At 43.4% G+C, this 9070-nt stretch overlaps 1 protein-coding gene across 1 annotated transcript in view; it reads left to right on the top strand.

The window, feature by feature from the left end:
- Nucleotides 1-328: 328 nt before the first annotated feature.
- The window catches only part of CASR (calcium sensing receptor), a 74652-nt gene continuing 65910 nt past the window's right edge, over nucleotides 329-9070 (top strand). Inside the window, exon 1 of the mRNA XM_032680195.1 lies at nucleotides 329-401. The gene's annotated coding sequence lies outside the window, so the exon portion shown is untranslated. The remainder of the gene's footprint in view (nucleotides 402-9070) is intronic.

The following is a 9070-nucleotide window of genomic DNA, read 5'->3' as shown; positions in this document are numbered from 1 at the left end:
CTCATGGAGAGGTATGGGACTTCCCTGCGCCTCCTGGGCGGTACGCGCGATGCCCTGCCCGGGGCCGCCGCTACCTGCGGGCGCGGCGCGGGGCGGCGCGGAGCGAGAAGCGCCCGGGCGGGTCACCGCGGTCGCCGCCGCCGCCCGCCCGCCCCGCCTTGCGTGGCCCGTGGGAGCGGGCCCGGGTGCCGGAGGCGGCGGGGAGGGCTGGGACGGGGCCCTGGCCAGGGGTTTCTCTCTCCCCCACCCCCTCCTCCCCTCGCCGCCGGTTCCCGTGAGGCTGCAAGTGCCGCCGCGGCAGCTGGGGGGCCGGCGGGGGATGCTGCTGCCGCCGCCCTGCCCAGCGCTGGAGTAAGGGCAGGAGCTGGTGGCGGCAGGAGCAGCCCCGGCGGCGGGACGAGGTGAGCGGGGCGCGGACGCGAGGTGGGTGCGCTCGCCCGGGAGTGGGAGCGGGGCCGGGGCGGGCAGTGCTCCCGCCGGGACCAGCCCGCCCGCGCTGGGGGCTGGGGGCGCGCGGGGAAGGGACGGGGCGCAGCCTGCGGGGTTTGGACGGGCGGCGAGGCGGGAAGCGCTGCGCAGCGCAGGGGTCTGGCTTTGGGGGTACAAAAGCCTGGAGAAGCAGAGCCCCCGGCGGGGCGGGGAGCGAGTCGAGGGCGACGGGGGGCCGGGGGCATATCAGGCTGAGCCCGGCCGGCCGTGCCAGACGCAGACGTAATTCCACGGAGGGACCCCTCCGCCTCCCCTCCCCAAATCTGGGGCAGGGTGCTTTCTGATACATGTAGGATCAGGCAAAAGGAGAAGTTTCCGTAGAGGTCTGAGGTGTTTTCTCTGGCTGAAGTTACCTAGAAATAATATTGAGGGGAAGAACAGTAATTCATAACAAAACTTTAAAGAGCAACAGGTTGTTTAACTGAAATCACACGCGCTGGGAAAAAAAATCATCTCAGTGATCCTGATAAAAAACGACTAGTAGCACTATCTTGCAAACCAATTTATTACACTATTAGGAGTTTTGGAAGGTCCTAGCACTACTCAAAACAAATCTCACCATATGTCTTAGGAGAGTTTCTAAAAACTAATGAAGCTGTCCTTAAAATCTTCATTTTTACTTACGTGGATACAGGATATGATACTTAGAATTATTTTCGTATGTTTGTTCGAAGTGTCTCCTTTTTACTGCTGTTTTTTTCCTACTTGAAACAGGTGGTCCATTTTGCACAGCCCTCCTGCTCCCTGTCAGGCTCTGTCCAAATACCATTTCTGTGTACCTTTCTGTGCAGCCCTGGTGCAAACTAGAATTAACGTTGTTGGACACCTTGGGCTGGATTCAGAGGAGCAGGAGAGGAAGCTAGTAAAGGCTAGTAGCTCTCCATCTCCCAGCCGTGACTAGTGCAGTGCTTCTGTTTGATCATGTATCATGAGAAAGAGAGCTTTGCAGCTTTTCCTGATTTCCCCTTTGAGTAGTGTCTCTATCACTGTCGGGACTTTTTTGCCTCCTACTCAAGTTTCACCAGCTGGTGTAAGTGCAGATAGGATGTTCTGGGAGGGGCAAGGTCAGGGGAGTATTAGTGAGGCGTTGCTTAGGCTATTTCCCAGGCAGTGTAATGCCCCTGAAAGTATTTATGCTAATTGTGGAAATTAGGGCCCTTAACTCCTGATCTTGATTTAGTCTGGGGCTGGACAGCTATGGACTCTTTTCATTTACCGTCCTATGCTTCTCACTTTACCACGCTGCAGGACTAAGCTCTCTTTTCAATGCAAGTTCCAGCCCCAGGAACATAATCCATTTCTGTTTCCTGTGCATTATCTGGGGCGTGGCCATTGATCCCTGTGTTGTGAACTCCGAATCTATAAATCTCTTCTAGTTGTGAGAGTGGAAAAATTAGTAGGATTATTATTAGGAATATGTTTACTGAACAGTGGTGAAGGGATCTGATGGCTGGTCAGATGAAATACTATCTGAAAATCTAGTTTACATTTAAATGATGTAATTGAAGCTGTTGAAAAGTATTTAGTTTTAAAGTAGATTGATTATGGCAGTTTGGTGATGAGAAAGTATAGAGAGCACCCCAAAGCAATTTCTTTCATTCTAGGACAGGATAAGGATGATGTTTGGAGTCAACTATAAAATTAACATGGTTATCCCAGCTCTGTATTCAAGTATGTGTCGAAACTCATCACAGTATTTGACACCAGACTGTCCTACCTGTAGACTCTCAGAAAGGCTAATGATGGACCGGGTTGCATGCAGGTAAAATTCTGACATAATTCTCAAAGTAGCAATAGAGTGATATTCACAGTCGTACAGTTACCTCCTGTGCTAAATTTAATGGCTCAATGAAAAAATTCAGATCCCAGATTTGTCGGTCTGACACCCTTTCCACCATTCTCAAACCTCAATATTTTCTTGATATTTGATAATCTTGGTAGAATTATCTTCTGAAATATGAGCAAAAATGTCAAGTGAGACAGAGGGACCTTTTCAGTTCACTCTCATTCCATCTGCATGTTGGTTGCAAACTGTTGCATCTATTGTTGGTTGCAAACAACCTCTTCTGCATAAGTTGATAGGCTTTCTCAGTCACTTATTAACTGCAAGAGTGCGGAATGCTTTACCTGCATTAATTTGTGCCACTGATTTTAAGAATATTGTTGACACGCAAGTAGACTGTGGGAGGGCATTGACAGAGAGGTGGTAACTTTAGTACCAAAATCTTCTCTGCTGATGTTTCAAGGCTAATTCCGTATAAGCATATTTTTTTGTTCATCTGTGAAAGTTAGGACAGATAAGCTGCTCAGATCACAAAATATGAGAGACTTTAATCTCTTCATGTTTACATGAAATGATAGTAAAGGCAACAGGATGCAGTGACTTAACTGTAAAGACGATTCCAGAACCTGTTCTGGGCTTGGATACTGACCTCAAGCAAACCATTTTCTTTCAGTTTTCCAGTTTCAAAAGTGAGGAAAATAACCATACCTCATGGGGTCTTGTTAGAAATATCTTGGTTAGAAACAGGGGTTTCTAAAGCACACTGGAATTTCCATGCAAAAAGCTTTGTATTGTCTTGTGATATGTTTGCCATATGGGAACAGGCAAAGCAGGGGTTCAAAAGTATCTGATCCTTTTTTCCACCACTTTCAGGAAGGTTCAACGAATTGTTGTGCACAGGGTCAGTTGGCCACTTCTCTGCTCTGCAGCCTTCAGATGGCCCTTATAACTAGGTCCCCTGTGTCTGAAACCAGCTCTACTGATCTAAATCCATTCTGGAGGTGGAGAGAAAACTTTATGCTACTGTACTTGATAATTTTTATTTATTAATAGTTAGTTTGGGGCACTTGAGTCTGGCATATTAACCTGCCTCTGCCTCCAGTGCCTGGCACTGGGACAGAGTCTGTTTGGTGCTGAATACTTTGGCAGACAAGACACTGAACACCTGGTTGAGCGTTTGATAGGGGTAAGGCAGATTCTGATTTTTGCATCTTGGAAAAAAAATGTGAGGAGGGGGGACCGTATTATAGAGACCTGTGACATTTGTAGATGTAGATAATGCAATGTTCTCTTGAGCAGAAAGTGAGGGCTGTTGTGTTGTGTCCTCATTTTGGAGATAGATTTGATCCTCTGCTCCTCTGGACTTGTCAGAGTGCAAGTACTCGTGGTTAGTGGTGGCACTGTGCATGCTAACAGTTCCAGCACAATGCACAGGGAGCTGGAATCTGCAATGATACATACAAAGAGAAGAAAAAGAAGACAGAGGAAAGAAAGAAGAATGGGGAAGAAAAAAAAAGACAGGAGGCAAGGGTGGTAATAATGCTAGCAAAGGGAACGGTTTTCAGTAAGCAGTTCTGAATGTGATGTAAAAAATAACAACTGAAAGTTTTATCTTACTACCCAGAGCCCAAATTCTTCCTTTGATCTCTGTACAAGCTTCCTTTTGGCATCTGTGGGAGATCAGTGGACAGAGGGGAGTATGTAGTCTTGAATTTATGATGCAGCATGTAGACAGTCATGAAATGGAATTCAGTCCTCTCAAAAAATGATTACACAGCGTGAGCCAAGCAGAAGGTACACTCATGGTCCTGAAATAAATTATAAAAGCAGTCAACATAAAGACATCTCACAATCAAAAGAGTGGGTAAGTTATCTGAATACTCTGCTCATAGCTAAACTGTTGGTATCTATTTTAAAAAAATTAACTTGGTGACCATGCTGCTGTCTACAAGAATTCCTTGATGGACTTTTTTCTTTCTGTAATAGTTTGCATGAATACACTATTTTTGAGACTTTTAACAGCATTCAGGATCTAAAACCAGTTATTTCAGCTTAATAAATTAGGAGCACATTAAGTCACCTCTAATGAGTAACAATAAATTCTCTACAACTTAAATTATGGGATCAGTTCAGTAAATTTTCCTAATTAAATAGAAATATGGGAGCTTTAAAAGATAGATAACAGATGCACCAACCTGTCTGAGCAAACCAAATATACAAGAAGTCATTAAACTTAAGACAGTTGATTTCAGGATTTTTTTCCAGATGTTTAACATGAGTAATCAACATATAGGTCTATTCATCTACAGAAAGCTCACTTTTATTGGAAAGAGTTTGACTTTGGTGCCTCTTTTTGCCTATTGTGCTGCTGCTATACTTGGACTCTTAATACCTTGAATTAAAAAAATTGGGAAGCTAGGGGTTTGGAGTTTCTTTACATACACCTTACGAAAAGAAGAACATTTAGGAGCAACCTAAAGTAAAATCTAATATTGAAGTGTCACTATGAATCATTCCTGCTGTAAGCAGCTTTGCTGGCTTTCTACCTTCAGTCAGCAAGTCCTTCTAGCACCACAACACAGAGCAGAGCAGTCTTCTGGGTTTTACAAGCAATGGGGCTACTGGCTGCTGACTTGTTACTTGTCTCCACTTAGGAGGCCGTGTCATAAACCAATATAGTGGTCTACAGTATGCTCTGCAAACAGAAAAGAGAGCTGGTTCCTGCCACAGAGTGCTGAAGTTGTCTCAGGCAGATGAGGTTAAGGAGATGAAAGACTGTTCATCTTTCAATTTCACGTCATCGTCTCAAGGCAGAGTTTAACAGTCCTTTCCTCAGAGAAGTACTATCTAACCTGTATTTTCTGCTTTCTGTCCTCTGTGCTTTCTTTTTACCTTGTAACCTTAATCTTCTTGAAAAGGGGAACACTCATTCCCCATTCCTGTTTTTCTACCCTCTGGCTCACCCATTGCCAGGCATCAGTAATTGAGCATTTGCTTGTGAAGTTTATTTGTTTGAGAACTGCCTGTGTAAAGCAACATCACTGAAGACAAACTGTTGGATGAATGTAATTCTGTGGGGGAATTTCCTCTAGCCCCATTACTCCTGTCTCCTCTAGTACCAGCTGGAAGCATCAGGAATGGGAGCAGACTAACTGTTTCAGTGAAGGTGCAACAGATCTCTGTCTCTTATGCTGGCTGTTAGTGTCAAAGTGTTCACCAAACTCAGGAGCTCCATGGAAGTGTCCACTCATGGCTGTGTTCACATGGTCCATTGCACAAAACTCCACAGAGGCAAGGAAAAAGGGAAGCTGAGATCTGGTGGTGATGGGGTTTCATCAGTGATTTTACAGATTAGGGACTGAGGAATCAGGCAATATTGTTTGCACCATTGCTTCTTCCCAGAAAGAACCTTTAAAGTTCTCAGTGAGTACCATCTCAGGTAGACAGAGTACAACACCTAACCTTGCAGCTGCTTCACCCCAGAAAGGCAAGGATCTTTCGCAGGTCCTGTGTCACATCTGCCAGACTGATGCACTTACCTGTGATATTCTAGAGAGTCACTGTGTAGGCAGTTTAAATTTCTAGACTAGTGCCTCAGTAGTTGGTGCTTGTAGCAGGGATTGCCTCTTTGTTCTCATCTTCTTCCACCTTTCACCTCATTGCTGTCTTTGCCACACACAATGAGCATTTCTGCTCGGTTCTTTGGCACTGCTTGAAACCCTGTTGTGGAAAGCCATGACTGAATGGTTCCATGTGTATCCATGTGTACTACTGTCAGTCTGCCATGGTAGCTGTTTTCAAGATGACCAATTTAGTCGTACGTGTTTTTAAATGCTTTGAACATATCCTAATTTGTACTCATTAGGGCCTTCTGACTAACCTGAGCAAGCCAGCAGTCCAAGACCTGCAAGACTAATCCAGTTTTCATATTTCTCTCTTTGTTTATATTTTAGAACATGTTTTACATTTAGCCTTTGAGGAGAAATTTAACTAAGCTGTACCCACTATATACCAGTGTTGCAGCTGTTCACATGCCATTCTTCCTACATGAGAATTTTGTGTTTTGAATTGTGGAGGTAGTTCTTTACAGGAACTTTGTGTTGGAAAGACAACAATCTGCTCAAAGGACAATTAATCTATGCCACATATAAGTCCCACTGATATTTTACGCCTTCTACATGGCCATATATTTTGCAAGACTGTAATATTCTTGCACAAATTATAAAATGTCATACCCTGCTGATGAATTTCCTCCATTCAGTGGCCTTTAGTCTAGGGAAAATGCACAGATTTATAAACCAAGCTGTGATACTAAATCTTCTGCTGCCTATTTTTATTATTTCAGGGAACCTACCTACACTCCTTATCTTACCTTAGGGAGGCAACTGTAATTCTCCTGGTTTATGTATTGGAGATTGAAGGGGCTGGATACAGTTAGTGAATGACAAACTGAGTATAAAAGTCTGGTTTCTAAACAACAGGTTTCTAAAAATAGGTTCCACTTGTTGTGTCAAAATATCTTTTAAGTACATTACTCCATATTACTCCCTTGTCTAAAGCATTGTTTACAAACATTAATATAATCAGTGGTGTGTGAATGTATATATGAATGTGTAAGCCTGAATTCTTCATATGATTTAGACTTGACTCTTTAACAAACATATTGGTAACATATTATGCTTCTTTTACTTCCTAAGACAATCTTGGGTTGAGTAATTTCGGCAGCTAGTTAGAGTACAATTACTGCTGTTTCTATTTCTCTAAGCAGGGTTTGCATAGTTCATGGTCTCTGATATCATGTCCATTTGCATGGTCATTTTCATACCTAAGCCTTTGAAAGCATCAGTTAACCAGAAAGCTCTGCTTAATCTTAAAAAGAGGCCTTCACCCTCCTTCCTCCACAGCTAGATCAGATCACTTACTTTCAATGCTCTACCTGGGAGCTGTCAGTAAAGAGATTTGAGCAGTGTGTCTCTATGAAGTGGTGCAGGAGACAGTGTCAGTGTGCTGACTTGCCGAGATGAGATCTCAACCCTCCAGGCTTAAGTAGCAGCTGGATGACACTTCTAGGGGTGGAAAAATCTCTGTGCCTAAAGAGGATGATGAATATCCCGAGAACTTTTGAGGACCTGAGCTTTAGTTCCTCAGTGTTAATAACTGCAATCCCTTCCTCTTCTGGAACTTCTACAACATTTGCAACACAAGTATTTGTTTTACTCTACTTAAGCACTCATGTTTTGGTTCACAGCCGTCCGTTAAAGGCAGAAGTGTTTAGTTTAAATTGAAAACTGGGGTTCACATGAAACTACACTGTACCCAATCACCAAGGTCATAGGTACATTCTTGCTCTGACCATGGATGCATCAGTAGTTCTGTTGCTGGAATCTGACACAAGCAGGATCCGTCACCATATATTGGAAATAGCCAGAATGAAGCAGATTAAGTTTTTGGTAGCTGTTTTGCTGTAGTTATTTTCACTTCTTTCATAGAGTCTATTTCAGTTTTCAGTTGGGGCACTGAAGTATTTTGTGAAGGACAACAAAAATTGGACACAAGGCAATCTTAATGGGAAGAAGCTGAACACAACTAGAAATATCTATATTCTGGTCACTGTCAGAGGTGAACAATATGGAGAGAAGTGCAGTGTTTCTCCATGTTGTTGGACTTCCTCTGTGCAGTGACAGAGTTGAAGGTATTCAGGTAGGGGCCTGATCTAGCCATTTGTCGCTACTTGTCAAACTGGAATTACTCTGGCTGAAGTAGGACATGTCTGACATTATATCATCAGCACCGTAGCTGGCAGCACAGTGTGATGAGAGATGCTGCAGTGCTAGCACTGAAACCAGCAGTAGTGAGAGGGCCTGGAGCAGATGTGGGGAACTGACAAGAAGCAGTAGTGGGGTGGGAGTTGAGACAGGCACAGAGCTGGCACTGTCTGTGTTCTCACAGACCCGCCTAAGGGAAATGGGGGAAGAACATCCTCCCTTGCACAGCTGCTGGAGTGAACAGGGTCAATGAGGTGAAACAAGGGGCTGTGAATCTGAGTGCTCCGCATTTGTTATTTGTGTGAGGATGAGACACTTTTCCTATATAATGTCTGGTTTCTTTCTCCCCTAATAATTTATTCCTTGCATTGTACATCAGTATGTTATTTGTAGAAACAGACTTATTGTCTGTAAATGACATTGCAGCATAGCACTTAATTTCCATTACTCTAGGTAGTGACTATTGTTAGCTATATTGCATATGATATTTTTAAGAACCTCTAGGTTGATGACAGTGCCTGACAAATGACGCTAAAAATCCCAATGACATCCTGCAAGAAGATACTATTGACAAAGATTATTACTCAGGAATAGATTATTTTAATACCACTGTATCAAAATAATGTAAATTACTTACTCTGAAATTACATATTTTTCCTAAAAGTTTTATAGTTTTGCCAAAATATCTTTCCTATAAGCAATACCATGATAGTGTTCACAGTTTTTAAAGTAAAGTCTTGTTCTGGGAGGGGATTTTTAGTAGTCTCATTTTCTTATTCAGTATGTCTGTTGTGATATTTATCAAGGTGATAGCTGCAGTTACTAAAGACTAAATCAAATCTTGGTGCTGTATTTTTAATTAACATTGCAAAGCCAGCAGAGCTGACACAACAATTTGTATCCTCTCTCTTCACATACCTTGCCCAAAGAATTAATGACATGTAACTGAGAACTGAGAATTGTTGACAGTTGTGCCAACAACCTGGGCGACACAGAAGAGTGTAGGAGACTCTGAGGGAGAGTGCAGTTTGTT

Source organism: Chiroxiphia lanceolata, chromosome 2, assembly GCF_009829145.1.
Source record: "Chiroxiphia lanceolata isolate bChiLan1 chromosome 2, bChiLan1.pri, whole genome shotgun sequence".
Taxonomy (NCBI): Eukaryota; Metazoa; Chordata; class Aves; order Passeriformes; family Pipridae; genus Chiroxiphia; species Chiroxiphia lanceolata.
Note: the sequence above shows the minus strand (reverse complement) of the source record. Positions and strands in the feature narration are given on the sequence as shown.